Here is an 18,043-nt window from a genome sequence, read left to right as displayed (position 1 = left end):
TGGCCCAGATGGGCCAGTGGGGGTTCCTTCCCCCCACCTCTTTTGTTTTATTTTTCTTCTTTTTTTTTTGTATTTTTCCCTTTTCTTACTTTCTGTTTTAGATTAATTAAAATGCCAAAACATTTTACAAAATTTTGTGCACCCCACCATAATTAGGTTTGCTATTTTAGACAACCCCCGAACATTTTAGTTTTAGTTTTTGAAACCTTTTATATTTGGTTTTGTTTTGAATTTATTTGTAGACCGGGTTCGAATCAACGTGAGGTTAGCCACAGTAACCGAGGTGATCACTGTTGCTTAATCATCCGGGTGTTACATTGCTATGCTTAATGCTTATCACTAGCTCCCGAGTGCCATGATTTCAGATCTGAACCTATTATGTTTTCATGAATATATGTGAGTTCTTGATCCTATCTTGCAAGTCTATAGTCACCTACTATGTGTTATGATCCGGCAACCCCGAAGTGACAATAATCGGAACCACTCCCGGTGATGACCTTAGTTTGAGGAGTTCATGTATTTACTATGTGCTAATGCTTTGTTCCGGTTCTCTATTAAAAGGAGGCCTTAATATCCCTTAGTTTCGAATAGGACCCCGCTACCATGGGAGGGTAGGACAAAAGATGTCATGCAAGTTCTTTTCCATAAGCATGTATGACTATATTCGGAAAAATACATGCCTACATTACATTGATGAACTAGAGCTTGTTCTGTGTCACCCTATGTTATGACCGTTACATGATGAACCACATCATGCATAATTATCCATCATTGATCCGGTGCCTACGAGTTTTCCATATACTAGTTCTCGCTTATTTACTTTTCCGTTGCTATTGTTACAATCTCTACAAAATACCAAATACATTACTTTTGCTGTCTTTACTTTTGTTACCGTTACCACCACTATCATATTACTTTGCTACTAAACACTTTGCTATAGATACTAAGTTTCCAGGTGTGGTTGAATTGACAACTCAGCTGCTAATACTTGAGAATGTTCTTTGGCTCCCCTTGTGTCGAATCAATAAATTTGGGTTGAATACTCTACCCTTGAAAACTGTTGTGATCCCCTATACTTGTGGGTTATCACTGGAGGACGTAGAACTCCAGGAGCCTGCGAAAGAACGGGTGGATTGGAAACCTGATGCCTCTTAGCAGATGCGGGATGAAGCATATTCGCTCCCCCGAGGATGGATTAGGAGATCTCTCCGCTTGCTCCCCGCCATTATAGGTGGCTAGTCCGGCTCAGACAGGGACCATGAATGCTAGGGGAAGAAACCCCTGGGTCTGCAGCTCTATTAAGCGGCTTTGAGGAACAGAACATTCTTCCCAGTCACCTGGCCTAGAGCTACGGGAGCGAGAGTAGGAGATGCGACGACTAGCCATGCTGGAATGATTCTTTCTGAGCGCACTCTGTCGGGTGAGAAGATGGAGTTTGGATCTGAGGATCCCCGTCCCTTCAAATAGACGGTTTTTGCTTGTAGGACCAGAGAGGCAAATGCAAAAATGCCCCGGCTCCTCGCATTCGCTCGAAACATGGAGATGGTCATTATTGAAGCACAAAAGCCGAGGAGTATGACGTTGATGGGAAGCCGGACACTACTCGCTACAACAACTATTTTGGAGTATTCGGAGATGGAACCCGCCTTGCAATGCCGAAGACAAAACTGCGCGCCAGACTCCTTGTCATTGAAGCCTGGTTCAGGGGATACTGAGGGAGTCCTGGATTAGGGTGTATCCGGACAGCCGGACTATATATTGTGTCTGGACTATTGGAGCGTGAAGATACAAGACTCAAGACTCCGTCCCGTGTCCGGAAGGGACTCTCCTTTGCGTGGAAGACAAGCTTGGCGATTCGGATATTATATTTCCTTCCTTGTAACTGACTCCATGTAAACCCTAGCCCTCTCCGGTGTCTATATAAACCGGAGAGTTCGGTCCTTAGAGGGACAATCACAATCATAATCATCATAGGCTAGCTACTAGGGTTTAGCCTCTACGATCTCGTGGTAGATCAACTCTTGTACTACTCATATCATCAATATCAATCAAGCAGGAAGTAGGGTTTTACCTCCATCGAGAGGGCCCAAACCTGGGTAAACATTGTGTCCCTTGGCTCCTGTTACCATTAGCCTAAGATGCACCGATCGGGACCCCTACCTGAGATCCGCCGGTTTTGACACCGAGAGCGGCCAAGTTCCTTGCTGTCTCTTGGGCCTTCTCGATGTCGGCCAGCTTCATGGTGAGCTCCATGTCACGCTTGGCCAGCTCGCCCTGGGCGGCCTTCAGCTTGTCTTGTGCCTGGCGGAACCAATCCTGCATCTCGCTGACGCGCTGCTGGAATTCCGCCTCCGCCTTCTCCACCACCACCGTCCTAGACTTGGCCTTGTCCAAATGGGCACGGCGGAGCACCTGGAGCTTTCGAAGCTGGCGCCCATGGCCTGGAGCAGTCGCTCCTCCTGGGAGCCGTCGCCACCAACGCTCGGCTCGTCGACGACCTCAAGCCCGGCAGCGGCAAGCACTTCATCGTCAAACACCTCTCCCTCGACGGGTGTCCTGGTGCTCGACGCGCCTGGGAGGTGGATGAACAAGTCGTCACTCACCCTCAGGTACCTGCCGGAGCCAGAGGCGGCGGAGGAGGAGGGCTGGTTATCAACCACCTCCTCCTCGGTAGCGGCCTTGCTGGCCTCCCCGGCAGGCCCCTTGCCAGGCTACCCAGTGGGCCCCTTGGTAGCATCCTCAGCAGCGCCCTTGGCGCTCTCCTCGGCAGTGATCTTCTCGGGCTGCGCCGCGGCGTCCTTGGCGACATCCTCGATGACAGTATCGATGTCCTCTGGGACCATCGAGGGAAAGTCTGAATGCCAAAAAGGGGATAGGACGGGGCCAAGATCAAAAGCCAGCAAGAAAGAAGAAAGAAAGAACGCAACCAGAAACGAAAAGCGAGTGGCTTACCCGTGCCAAGCCGAAAAGCAGAAGTCCCTTCTCTGCCAATGTCCAGCGTCGAGGCGAAGCCACCGGCGCCCGCGTTCTCCTCCTCCTCCTCCGTGTGCGTGGGCTCGGTGCTTGGTGCCCCTGCTGGGGAAGCCCCTCGGGTCGGCGTGCTCGATGGGGGCAGCGCGTTGGGAGAAGCCATCCGTGGCTCCCCTTGCTGTTGTTCCCCTCCTACATCCACAACATGGTCAGTACCAAAGTATCGTACCCCTAGCGCACGTCGACGAGGGACGGGTGATGGACTCCCACTGGGGGCTGGGCCGGGGGCTACTGTCCGGGCTGCTCAACACCACCAGTGGCGTGCCGGAGGTGCGTGCCGGGGGCTGGCCGCTCGTCGAAGTCATGGCCCTCTTTGCCCTTTGGGCCAGCGTCTCCACGTCCCTGCGGGATGAAGATGATTCAGAATGGGCGGCACCATTTGGGAAAATGGAGAAAGCAAAAAAGAAGAGAAGGGGGAAAAGCAGAGCTTACTCTTCCTCCTCCTCCTCCTCCTCCTCTGCTGCCTTCCTCTTCCTCCCCGGGCTGAGGGGTCCAAAGTCAAAAGCAATCCCTGCGCCAAGGTCTACCGGCAAGGGTGGAGGCGCTGGTGTCTGGGCACGCTTGGACGACGAATAAGCGGATGCCTTCTTCTTCGCCACCACAGCCTTCATCGCCTTCTTCGTCGCCGCAGCCCTTGTCTGGTGCGCAGACCTCTCCTGGGCCTGCCGCAGCTGCTCGACCCGGCCAGGACGGACCGGCTCGCCGGAAGTGGCCCGCCACAGGTATCGCCCTCTTCCAGTGACTGGAGGGTCGGCGGTCGCAGTCTCCTCCCCCTCGTCCTCCTCCTCCGACAACTCGTCGACCACGTCCTCGACGAGGGGAGCCCCGGTGCCGATGCCGCTGGCCTCCCGAACGGACGCCGCCCACTGAGCAAGCTCTTTTTCCTTCGCTTCCGCCATAGCCTTGTCCTCCACGCCGCCGGCGCAGCCGGCCTCCTTGGAGCGCTCTGCCTCCGCCACCATGGCGGAGATGTAGTCCAGCTCTGCCTGGGAGGTATCCTGGATGAGCCGCGGCTCGGCGGTGACGTACCCCTCGTGCAAGGTGTCGAAGAATTCCTGCACCTGGAGCTCATCCGGCTCGACCCAGCTCGGGTCAAGGCCGTGCGCATTGAATTTGGGTATCATGGCGATGATGTCGGACTGGCGAGAATTGTTGCACATAGGGACCACTCCCGCCGGCAACTTGAAAAGGGGCCCTTTGGCAACCTTGTCGGCCTTCGCGACATCCCTTGTAGCCTTGCCAGACTGCTCAACCTCGCCGTCGCTATTGACCTCAAGCTGAAAGATCCGTTGGCAGAGATGGGCGTGCCTCATCACCGTCAGGTTGTGGTCGAGGCCGGGGCGGAGCCTCATGATGTCAGTAACATTCGTAAAAAGCTAGGCCGGCCTCCCCTTTTTGTGCAGAGGAGGGACAGCAGCGGATGAAGTCCGCCCCGATCATTTCGAGGGTGAGCCCGGCCTCGGTGAGCTGAAGGATCCTGGTGGTGGCAATTGTGAGTTAGTCATTGTCGGCATCGACATCGCCCCAGTCGTTTCTACGGACCGGCAGCTCCCGGCGAACCCCGCAGAATGCTGGCGGGTCCTCCTCCTCAATCCAGCACCACCGGCCCCGCCACTCGTCCCACCTCTCCTTCATGGCGCCCTTCGGGTACGCCCCCTTTGCCTTCGGTATCCAGGCGACGCAACCGGAGATGGCGCCCCCTGCTTGAATCCGAGGGGAGAAGGTGGCGCAAGAGCGCCGTGTTGGGGTGCACCCCAGCGAAGCCTTCGCAGAGGTGCGTGAAGAGAGCCATGCACGCCACAGCATTCGGAGTGAAATCCAGAAGGCGGAAGCCGTAGGTGTGCATAATGTCATTGAAGAAATCGGAGAAGGGGGGACAGAGCCCGCAGGAGTAGTCGACAAAGAAGGGGTACCGATTTGGGGCGGCCTCGGCGCAGTTGGCGGGGATGACGCGCGTGGCTGGGTGCGTTGTCGTTTCTCCCCCCGTCTTCACCCCCCACAGAGATTTGAAGGACTCCCGGAGCTCGAACACGTCGACCGTCGAGGGGAAGTAGGCGAATTGTGCCCGTCGCGCCACCATCTCGCTCTCCGGCTGCTCCATCGCCCCGGCATCTTTGGCCACTCCCTTGCCTTTAGTGGATTTGGGCGCCACGGCGGATGCGAGAAGCAAGAGGGCAGACGATGACGGAAGCGCAGTGACGATGGACGAAGAAGGGGGGCTCGAGGAGCAAGAGAGGGGGGCAGTGGTTCCAAGATTGGAAAAGACGCAGGGAAGGGGTAAAGTGAGCAGCGCGCCCGCGGTTATTCCTTTTTATGGGGAAGGCGCGGGCCGCCTCCTTTCCCCTTAACTGCGATACAACACATGAATGCGGAAACTACCCCGCGCATGCACCCCATGTTACACATGACCTCCCCCACGTAGCGCAGGTCATGGGGAAGCGCAGCAAGCAGAAAGTTACTGCGGTAAAAACCGCCCCGCCTGTTCGCGCACCATTTTGGGCCTGGCCCAACAACGCGTTGCACCTATGTGTGGCCCATGCCCGGGGGCTCCTGTCAGTGTACTAAAGAAGGGGCACTCCTTTGTACCCCTTACTTGTGCGCGGGCAGCCAGAGCCACGGGCCGAACCCACACTTAAGCAGGGCAGAGATAGGAAATTAGAGCCACAGACACAGGAACAATCAGCGCAACGCCAAAGACCAAGCCACAGAGAGCAGATGGACGAAGCAGGTTTTCCCGGCAAGACCCTTGCCAGGGCAGCCTCAGCAGCCCCGGCAAGCCCCTTGCCGGGGCGGCTCGCCCACACCAGCGGAGTGATCCACCCTCGAACCCACGGTCTCCAACACCATCAACCACGTTGGGCTAGGGCTCGGGAGGCACCTCCATTGTGGAATGCAGATCTTTGTGAAGACAAAGAATATTCAAGATCAGATGAGGATTGGAAGGCAACGATCCTCAACAAGATTCTTGCCGAGAAAACCCACAAGCTTGCCGGGGACAACAGCGCGCCATGGCAAGACCCTTGCCGGGCCACCCGGCAAGGCCCTTGCCAAGGGCGTCAGCGGGGCCACTGCCAGGCTCGTACCAACCAAGTCTCCACCGCCGATCACATACAGCTGCCAGCCCAACCAGCCAGGGCAGGCACCTGTGTGCCAACATGTAGCTTCCAGGCCAACTCAGCACACGCCTGCATGGCGGCGTGCAGATCTTCGTGGAGGCTCCACCAACACACCACCTCAGCTGCTTGCCTGCCTACATGGCGCCGCATGCATCGCTGGCCAAGGCGCGTGTCGAAGCGAGAAGGAACAGCGACGGACAGGACGGGCCTCGCTCCCATCCCCGATAAAGCAATAAGACACCTAAGCAATGCATTAAATGCATCTTGTCTTGTAATACAAGCGATAAGCTCATAGTACTGTAGGCCTTTCCACCTCCTGTGTGCCATGGTGGCAGCCCCTTTCGACTATAAAAGAAGGCTCATGGTGTACTGGAGAGGGATTCGGTTCTTTGGAACCACGCAGTCACCATAGCTAGTTCAAGAGCTCAAAAACACTCAATACATCCACCAAAGCAGGACTAGGGTTTTACGCATCCTCGTGGCCCGAAACGGGGTAAACGACCCTTGTGTTGGTTACTAATCCTGATCTCCTCACAGCCCTGCGCCCCCGCAACCGCAGAAGGCATCCTCGTGATCCCATAGGTGTTGTTTCCCACTGACATCTGGATCTCCGGAATGTTATCTGGCTGGGGGCCAAACTGGTCAGGGCCCCCACCATCGGTCGCCATGGGGATCGCATCCCCCATGTCTTCGGCGGCCGAGGTATTACCCTCGGGCGCCGTTGCAGTAGCCTCGCCCTCCCCTCTGCGGCTTGGAGAGGTCCTTCAGGAAAACATGTCGGTGTCATCCGCGATGATTGGTGGCGAGGCTCGCGGAGGCGTCTCGATCTCTGCCATCTTGAGTGGCAGAGAACTCCCCTCAGATAGTGAAGGGTTGGGGCGGTCACGAGCGGGGCTGAAATACACACAACATAATATGTTATATTAAAAACATAAAGGACCGAATACTTGTAATGAATCCTCTGGTACTTACGATTCGCCCGGGGGCTTCACCCTGGGAAGCCTCTTGGGGATGGTTTGGCCGCCCCTCCTCCGGGTCTATGGAGGTTTCTCTCCTCTTCTTCCTCCCCTTGAGAGGGGAGTCACTTTCCGTGTCCTCCTCCTTCCCGTCTTCATCTCCCTCGTGGGAGGAGGGGATTTCGGTCTCTCTGGACACTGCGTCCAAAGTACCCTTACGGGGGAGGCCACCCTTGGCCTCCTTGCTCTTCTTCTTGGCCTTCTTCTCCGGCGCCTGATAAGGCGCTAGAACCAGCATCTTCCTCAGTTGGGCAGTGGCTAGATTTTCAGGCAGCGGTGCCAGACACTTGATCTGCTCTGCCTTCGCTATCCAGCCCTGAACGAGGGATGGAAAGCTCATTATGCCTAAGAATTTATGGGCTGAATGTATGTTCGGGAATAACACACTTACCGGTGTGGTCGGGTTCTCGCTGTCGAGGCCGATGTCTTTGTTCTTCTTCGGCCACATTTTCTGGGCCTTGAAGAGCAGCTTCCAGATATCTTCATGTGTTGTGCCGAAGAAGTGCTTCAGGGTCCACGAATCTTCCGGATTAAACTCCCACATGTGGGAGGGATGGAGTTGGCAGGGAAGGATCCGGCGGAAGAGAATCACCTGAATCATGTTTGTGAGACTGGTGTTCTTGCTTATCATGTTTGTGATGCGCTTTTGCAGCATCAACACTTCCGCCGTAGATCCCCAGTCCAGATCCTTGTTGGTCCACGACGCGAGCCGCATAGGGGGCCCGGATCTGAACTCGGGAGCAGTCGCCCACTTGGTGTCGCGGGGTTCGGTGATATAGAACCACTTCTGTTGCCACACCTTGACGGTCTCCACAAAGGCCCCTTTAGTCCAAGTGGTGTTGGGGAGCTTGCTAACCATGGCGCCGTTGCAGTCCGCATGCTGCCCATCGACCACCTTCGGCTTCACATTGAAGACTTTTAGCCATAGGCCGAAGTGTGGGGGGATGCGGAGTAACACCTCACACACGACGATAGACACCGAGATGTGTAGGAAAGAGTTTGGGGGCTAGATCATGGAAATCTAGCCCATAGTAGAACATAAGGCCTCAAACAAAGGGGTGGAGAGGAAACCCTAGCCCGCAGAGGAAGTGAGGGATGAACACAACCCTTTCGTCGGACTCCGGGGTGGGAATGATTTGCTCCTTGGCAGGGAGCCTATGTGCGATGTCCGCAGACAGATATCCTGCCTCCCGGAGCTCCTTGACGTCCTTCTCCGTGACGGAGGAGGCCTCCCACTTGCCCTTCGAACCAGATCCGGACATGGCTGGAGAATTTGGTGGCAGTGGAAAAGATTGAATCTTGGGCGCTAGAGCTTGAGGATGGGAAACAGGATAAGGAAGATGGAGTGGGGAGAAAAGAGGGATCTTTATCCACTTATAGAGGCAATGAATATCAAACGCCCCCCTCCGTCCTTAAAACTCGCCTGTTCCCAAGGGGTCATGCGAATGGCACAGTTGGATTACCCAAAACCATGTTGATGAGGATTCTGTGATAACCGGACACGGTCTCTGTTTTGACAAGACATGTCAATAGAAGTTGTGCCTCGAAACGTAGAGCGGGAGGTGAAAAAATGGTTCGAAATGTTAAGAAGCCAGGCATGACGCTTTGCTGAAAAGTTGTAAATTGACACACATTTGTTCTGATTAAATGTCTTGCCTTCGTGGTTAAAGGTTGTGACTATTATACAGAGCTGGATATAGTTGTTTTGTTTAGAAGACTTCTTTGAAGCACTCAGGAGGAGGAACCCGCCTTACAATGCCGAAGATGACCCGCGTGCCAAATATATCGTCATTGAAGACTGGTTGAGGGGCTATTGAGGGAGTCCTAGATTAGGGGGTCCTTGAGTTTCGGGGATGTGCGATATGGGCCAGACTGATGGGCCGTGAAGATACAAGGCAGAAGACCTTCCCCCGTGTCCAAATGGGACTCTCCTATGCATGGATGGCAAGATTGGTGTCCGGATATGTAATTTCCTTCCTCTACAAACTGACTCTGTACAACCCTAAGCCCCTCCGGTGTGTATATAATCCGGAGGGTTTAGTTCGTGGAGGCTATCGGAATTTACATAGGCTAGACAGCTAGGGTTTAGCCATTACGATCTTGAGGTAGATCAACTCTTGTAACCCCTATACTCATCAAAGAGAATCAAGTAGGAAGTAGGGTTTTACCTCCATTAAGAGGGCCCGAACAATTGTGTCCCCTTTGTCTCCTGTTATCTTTGATCCTCAGATGCACAGTTCGGGACCCCCTACCCGAGATCGGCCGGTTTTGACACCGACAGGGAGCACATCAAAGCTTATCACATAAGGGAGAAAGAATACCTTAAGCTTCTCTAGATGCTTATTATCTATAGAGGAGACAAGTCACATGTCTTCAAGAGGGCTAAGACATGTTAGTATGAGTTATGATTGTTTTCCTCTTATTTTGTTTTTGCTCTGATTTTCTTTTACCCTATCTTCTCTCATTATGCAATATAAGATTCAGGGGGAGAAAGACACTTAAGGGAAGAAAATCATCGGAATTCATTGCATATCTTTACTCCTTGGGGACATGTCTATATCCAAATAGAGTACCAAGTACTCACTCTCTACATGTCATCCCAATCTTGGTACTTTTGTGGTTTACTCTTCTTGCTTTGTTTAGTAGGTGTTCGTGTGTTATCTAACCCTGTTTTCTCAAGTTCACCTCCTCCAGAGCCAGCTCTAGACCACAAGGTAAGTATCTGCATCACATCCACGTGCATGATGACTTCTTGTTGTTGTACATATTGTTTGCAAGATGGAATCATGAACATGAGGTACATTTCCTATAGTTACATCATTTGCTCTCATGCATATAACCAAGATACATGTAACTCATTGCTTGCTCTGACATTCTTATGCATTCACATGCTCTTATATTCTATATTCACATGATTTCATACATGTAGGGGGAGCATATGAATGTTACATGTCTTTCCAAAGCTTTACTTGTTATCCTTCATATGTTTATTTGAAGCTTTGATGTATGTTGCCATCAATTACCAAAAAGGGGAGATTGAAAGCACAAGTGCTCCCTGGGTGATTTTGGTAATTAATACCAACATATCTCTTGTTGGACTAATATTTTCATCTAATATATTTTAGAAGTTCAACAAAGGCATGGCATGGACAAGAGGATGTGGAACCCCTTCAAGAAGCTAAGGACAAAGATTGGCAAAAGCTCAAGACTCTTCATTTCTATTTTAGTGATCCAAGATCACGTTGAGTCCATAGGAAAGCCAATACTATTAAAAGGGGATGAGGTGTTGCTTAATGGTCCACTTGGTCAAAGTGCTTAGTGATATGCTCCTAAGCCCTCAACCACTTTCTCATTTCCACCTATGTCCTAAACCTAAAAGTAAAACTCGGCCCCACCAATTTGATCTATCCGGCGCCACCGAGTTCAATTGACATAACCATAGCTAGAAACCCTAATAAGTTCAGTCTCACCAAGATGGGCTTGCATACTCTTTGTTGCCTATTGCAATTATTTCGGTCTCACCGAGATATGCAGTCGGTCCCATCGAGTTTGCTTAACCAACTCTCTGTTTGCTTATTACCAAAATCAGTCTCACAGAGTTTGTGTAATCGGTCAAACCGAGTTTAAGTTTTACCCTAACCCTAGCACATCGATTGCACCGAGTTGATCATATCGGTCCCACCGAAAAGCCTAACGTTCACATTTTGAACCAGGCCAGTCTCACCGAGTTTTACTATATTGTCCCACCGAGTTTGGTAAATTGTGTGTAATGGTTAGATTGTGCGTGGAGGCTATAAATACCCCTCCACCCCCTTCTCCATTTGTGAGACAGCCATCACAACGTGCCTACACTTCCACTACTCATTTTCTGAGAGAGAACCACCTACTCATGTGTTTAGACCAAGACATTCCCATCCATCCACGAGAATCTTGATCTCTAGCCTTCCCCAAGTTGCTTTACACTCAAATCATCTTTCCACCATATCCAAATCTGTGAGAGAGAGAGTTGAGTGTTGGGGAGATGATCATTAGAAGCACAAGAGCAAGGAGTTCATCAACAACAAACCATCTATTACCTTTTGGAGAGTGGTGTCTTGTAGATTGGTTAGGTGTCACTTGGGAGCCTCCGTCAAGATTGTGGAGTTGAACCAAAGAGTTTGTAAGGCCAAGGAGATCGCCTACTTCATGAAGATCTACCCTAGTGAAGCAAGTCCTTCGTGGGCGATGGCCATGGTGGGATGGACAAGGTTGCTTCTTCGTGGACCCTTCATGGGTGGAGCCCTCCGTGGACTCGCGCAACCGTTACCCTTCGTGGGTTGAAGTCTCCACCAACGTGGATGTACAATAGCACCACCTATCGGAACCACGCCAAAAATCTCCGTGTCTCCAATAGCGTTTGCACACTCCAATCCATCCATTTACTTCCTTGCAATTTGCATGCTTTACTTTCCGCTGCTCATATACTCTTGCCATGCTTGCTTGAAATATATTGTGAATGTTTAAACTTGTGCTAAAATACCAACTTAACTTGAAGAACTTAAAAACTACTACTTTTCTTTGTTGAAGGTCTAATCACCCCCCCCCCCCTCTAGACACCTCTTCTCGATCCTTTCACACCACTAAGAGAATCACAACATACATATCATCAAAATATCAAACACATATCAAGTTCACATGATTACTTGCAACATGACTTCTCCCGTGACCTCAAGAACAAAAATAACTACTCACAAATGATAAGCATGCTCAAGATTAGAGGGGTATTAAATAGCACAATGGATCTGAAAATATAATCTTCATCCAAATAAACCATATAGTAATCAACTACAAGATTTAATCAACACTACTAGTCACCCACATGTACCAATCTGAGGTTCCAGTACAAAGATTGAACACAAGTGATGAACTAGGGTTTGAGAGGAGATAGTGATGTTAAAGATGTTGATGGAGATTGCCCCCCCCCCCAAGATGAGAGGGTTGTTGGTGATGACGACGGCTTCGATTTCCCCTTCCGGGAGGGAAGTTCCCCTGACAGAATCGCTACACCGGAGGGCAAAAGTGCTCCTATCCAGGTTCCACCTCGAGACGGCGGTGATTCATCCCGAAAGTCCCCTCCTGATTTTTTCTAGGTCAAAATGACCTGTACCAGAAGATGGGCACCGGAGGTGGGCCGGGCTGAGCACAACCCACCAGGTCGTGCCTTGGGGCCTGGCGTGCCCTGGTGTCTTGTCCTCACCAGGTGGCCCCCTCCGGTAATTATTTTCTCAAGTATTTTTAATACATTCCAAAATAATTCTCCGTAAATTTTCAGCTCATTTGGAGATGTGTAGAATAGATAACTCTGACGTAGCTTTTTCAGGTGCAGAATTCCAGTTGTCGCATTCTCCCTCTTTGTGTAAACCTCACATATTATTAGAGAAAAGGCGTTAGAATTACTCCATAAAGCATTATTATGCATAAAAACATTATAAATAATAGTAGGAAAATATGATGCAAAATGGACGTATCAACTCCCCCAAGCCTAGACCACGCTTGTCCTCAAGCGAAAAACCGAAATCGAAAAAACTTCCCCGCATGCTTAGAGAGAGAGTTGTCGATAAAAAAAATACGGACATAGAAGCATCATGCTTATTATTATAACAGCAAAGAACTTTAACATAAAACTTTATCACGTAACTTTTATCATATAACTTATCATGAACAAGTAACAATTCATCACAACATTTAAGTATAAAGCATAAACTCTATTGAAAACCAACAAACTATGTTCTCAGTCAACTTTGCAACTACAATTCATCATATTTTCATGAAGGGTCATGTATCAGAGCCTTTTGGCAAGTCCACATACTCAACCATCATCTAACCTTCTATGATTGCTAACACTCACAGCATACCCATGAGCAAAAGGTTTCAACCAGACACATAGAAAATAGGGGCTTATAGTTTCGCCTCCCAATGTATTCACCCCAGGTGTGATGTCAATAATAATAACTCATGCTCACTCATATCCAACTGGATATATGTGCCTAGATATTTCCTCACCACATGATGCTTGCAAAAAGAGAAAATAAATAGGAATAGGGAAGAATACTTTGACTCTTGCATAAAAGTAAAAGATAGGCCCTTCACAGAGGGAAGTAGAGGTTGTCATGCACTTTTTGTTTGTATGCCAAATCCCTTAATGCAAAAGAACGTCATGTTGTATTGCCCATTATGATAGCAACCTTTATTATGCAGTCCATCGCTTTTATTATTTTGCCATCACAAGTTCGTACAACGCTCAATTTTCTCTTACACTAAATGATCCAACACATTTAGAAGCAATTTTGTTGCCTTATTGCACTGATGACAACTTACTTGAAGGATCTTACTCAATCCATAGGTAGGTATGGTGGACTCTCAAAATCAGATTTTGGGTTTAAGGGTTTTTGTATGCACAGGTAGTATCTCTACTTAGTGCGGAGTTTTTGGCTAGCAAAGATATTGAGCAAGCACCACATGTTGAAGGATCTATGACAATATAACTTCTATGTGGATATGAACAAACATAAATCATTACGTTGTCGTCCTTGTCCAACATCAACAATTTTGACATATAATATTTAATGGGGGCTCACAATCATAAAAGATGTCCAAGATAGTGTATTTGCATGTGAATCCTCTCTTCCCTTATTAATTCTTTCATGAATTTCATCATTGACCAATGCTATGTTTGTAAATCTCCAATAAATTTTACCACTTATACTTTTCCTTATGTGATGTCATTACTTACCATAAGATTAGCATATGATCTTTTTCATTTATTTTTTTATTTTTATTGAAACATAAGAGTAAAGAAACAAAACTCAAAGTACTCTTTGTTATATATCTCGCACACAATTACATAGATAGATAGATCACTAAGCAAGCACTAGAAAACAGATAAAACTAAACTTTTATTCAACTAAATCATAGGATAATTAAAGATCGAATTAAAATAGATAAAGGCAAAGATAGTGGTGGTGATACAATACTGGGCCACCTCCCCCAAGCTTGGCACAAGCCAAGGGGAGTGCCCATGCCATGTACTACAGTCTCCTTTGGTGGGGAAGATGATGATGGTGGTGGTGATGAGGTAGTGAGTTTGTCCTCCGGCTTCCATGGAAGCAGCTCACCATCATAAGAGGAAGTGCGAGTCTCACGAGTCCTGCAACTGGTAGCTAAACTCATACCTTTAAATCTCACCTCATATTCAAAGACTTGATTTTGGAGATCATAGATTTGGCTTTGCAGAAAATTGATTTGCTCGTTGAGGGTGAAGACGTTGTCCTTCATGGACCAACCATCCACCTTGTGATCATGGGTGAACTCCGTAATCATGAGGTGATTGGTGTTGAGCCCACATTCCACCATCCCCTTGCACTTGAAGACCTCCTGCTCCGTGGCTTCTAGTCTGGCCTCCACGGTTCCCGTTCTCTTGGGCCCCAGAATATCCCAAATGTGGAGCACCCCCTCACGCATCACAATGGCTTGAGGGTGCTGCATCACCTCCCGCAAATACGGTTTGAGGACCTTCTCAAAGAACTTGTGCTTGGAGGAACTTGGAGTGGCCATGGCAATCTAGATCTGTCACAAAACAACAAGAAAGAAGAATAGAAGATTTCTCCGCGATACGGTGGTAAATACGTTCATGGGGTATATGAAGATTTTTTATCTTGGGAAACAAGAAAACGAGAGGAAAACGAAGTCGGGAAAGTTCCCGAGGTGGGCACAACCCACCCGGGCGCGCTAGGCAAGGAAGGCGCGCCTTGGTGTCTTGTTCCCTCCTCGATTGCCTTCCTCGTTGTTTCTTCTTTTCTTAATTTTTGTAATATTCCAAAACTGGCAAAAAATATTTTTGCAGACTTTTCGGAGTCCGTTTACTTACCATATCACGTACCTACTCTTTTTCAGGATTCTGGAGTGTTCTGAAAGGTTTCTTTTATGTGTTCCTTCGGTGTCATGGTTTGGATAATATTGCTTTCAACATTAATAGGTGTACCTGAGATATAGTGCTTAATTCTTTGCCCATTGACCACCCTCAGTTTAGTACCTTCGGCATTATTGATCTTGATAGATCTAGAGCGATAAACCTCCTCGATAATATATAGTCCTTCCCATCTAGAGAGAAGTTTTCCTGTAGAGAATCTAAAAATAAGAGTTGTACAAAAGAACATATTCTCCTACTTTGAATTACCGCTTTTGGATTCTTTTGTCATGCCATCTTTTAACTTTTTCTTTAAATAATTTGGCGCTTTCATAATCTTGGGTTCTCCATTCATCTAATGAGCTAATTTAAAATAACCTATTTTCACCGGCAAGTTTGAAATCATAGTTGAGTTCTTTAATTTCCCAATATGCTCTATGTTCTAACTCAAGAGGCAAATGACAAGCTTTTCCATAAACAATTTTCTATGGAGACATACCTATAGGATTTTTATATGTTGTTTTGTAGGCCCAAAGTGCATCATCCAATTTCTTAGACCAATTCTTTGTGGACATATTAACATTTTTTTGTAATATTAGCTTTATTCTCTATTGCTAAGTTCAACTTGACTACTAGATTGAGGATGATAGGGTGAAGCAATTCTATGGTTAACAACATATTTAGCAAGCATTTTACGGAAAGCACCATGAATAAAGTGTGACCCACCATCATTCATTAAATATCTAGGGACTCCAAACCTTGGGAAAATAACTTCTTTAAGCATTTTAATGGAAGTGTTATGATCAGCACTACTAGTTGCAATAATTCTAGCTTCTACCCACTTAGTAACATAATCAACCGCACCCAAAATATGTGTATCCCCATTAGAGGAAGGAAATGGTCCCATATGATCAAAACCCCAAACATCAGATGGTTAAATAGCAAGTGAATAATTCATATGCATTTCTTAACGCCGATATTATCAATTCATTGACATTCATCACAAGATAAAACAAACTTACAGGCATCCTTGAAAAGAATAGGCCAATTTATTTTTTAAACCAGATTGCAATACCTTGTGAGCATCTCTATCTCCCGCATGATGCCCTCCATAAGTTTCGGAGTGACATTTCCGTAGGATTTGTTCCTGTTCATGCTCAGGTACACAACGTCTGATAATACCATCTACTCCTTATTTATAAATATGTGGGTCATCCCAAAAGTAATGTCTTAAATCATAGAAGAATTTTTTCTTTTGTTGGTAAGTGAAACTAGGTCGTATATATTTAGCAATAATATAATTAGCATAGTCAGCATACCAAGGAGTATTATGAGAAACATTTATTGCAGGTAGTTGTTCATTAGGAAAGCAATCATCAATAGGTAGTGGTTCATCAATAATATTCTCTAACCTAGACAAGTTATCAGCTACGGGGTTCTCAGCTCCTTTTCTATTAGTAATATGTAAATCAAATTCTTGTAGCAAGAGGACCCACCTAAAGTGTCTAGGTTTAGCATCTTTCTTTTCCATAAGATATTTTATAGCAGCATAATCAGTGTGAACAATTACTTTGGAATCAGCAATATAAGATCTGAATTTGTCACAAGCAAACACAACTGCTAAAAAATATTTTCCAGTAGTAGCATAATTTCTATGGGCATTGTCTAGAGTTTTGCTAGCATAATGAATAACATTCAATTTCTTATCATCTCTTTGTCCTAAAACAGCACCAACAGCATAATCACTAGCATCACACATAATTTCAAAAGGCAAGTTCCAATCAGGTGGTTGAACAATAGGTGCAGAAGTTAAGGCTTTCTTAAGTGTTTCAAAAGCTTCTACACAATCATCATAAAAACAAATGGAACATCCTTTCGTAAAAGATTTGTAAGAGGCCTAGAAATTTTAGAGAAGTCTTCAATAAATCTCCTATAGAAACCAGCATGACCTAGGAAACAACGAATACCTTTAATATCTTTAGGACATGGAATTTTCTCAATTGCATCCACCTCAATACCTCGTTCAGAAATTTTATGCCCCAAGACAATACCTTCATTTACCATAAAGTGGCACTTCTCCCAATTCAAGACAAGATTAGTTTGCTCACATCTCTGCAAAACTCGATCAAGGGTTGCTTAAGCAATCATCAAAAGAAGTTCCACAAACAGAAAAATCATCCATTAAAACATCAACAATCTTTTCAAAAAATCAGATAATATAGTAGTCATACATCTTTGAAAGGTAACAGGTGCGTTGCATAAACCAAAAGGCATATGTCTATAAGCATAAGTTCCAAAAGGGCGAGTAAAGGTGGTTTTCTACTGATCAGGTTGTGAAACGGGTATTTGAGAGAAACTAGAATATCCATCAAGAAAACAGAAGTGTATGTGCTTAGATAATCTTTCCAACATTTGATGAATAAAAGGTAGAGGGTAATGATCTTTTCTAGTTGCTTTATTTAGTTTTCTAAAATCAATTACCATTCTATAACCAGTAACAATTCTTTGTGGAATAAGCTCATTTTTATCATTAGGAACAACAATAATACCTCCATCCTTAGGGACACAATGAACATGACTTACCCATCTACTATCAGCTATGAGATAGATTGTACCTGCTTCCAGAAGCTTTAATGTTTCAGTTCTTACCACTTCTTTCATCTTAGGATTGAAACGTCGTTTATGATCAACAATGGGTTTAGCACCAGGTTCCATATTAATCTTGTGCAGACAGAGAGTGGGACTAATGCCCTTAAGATCATCAAGAGTATATCCAATGGCAGCACGGTGCTTATTTAGAATTTTCAATAATCTTTCTTCTTCATGTTCTGAAATGTTGGCACTAATAATAACAGGATATATCTTTTTCTCATCGAGATAAGCATATTTCAAAGTGTCAAGCAATTGTTTTAATTCAAACACATGATCACCTTTAT

This window comes from Triticum aestivum, chromosome 7B (genome assembly GCF_018294505.1).
Source record: "Triticum aestivum cultivar Chinese Spring chromosome 7B, IWGSC CS RefSeq v2.1, whole genome shotgun sequence".
Classification (NCBI taxonomy): domain Eukaryota; kingdom Viridiplantae; phylum Streptophyta; class Magnoliopsida; order Poales; family Poaceae; genus Triticum; species Triticum aestivum.
This window is presented reverse-complemented; position numbering follows the sequence as displayed.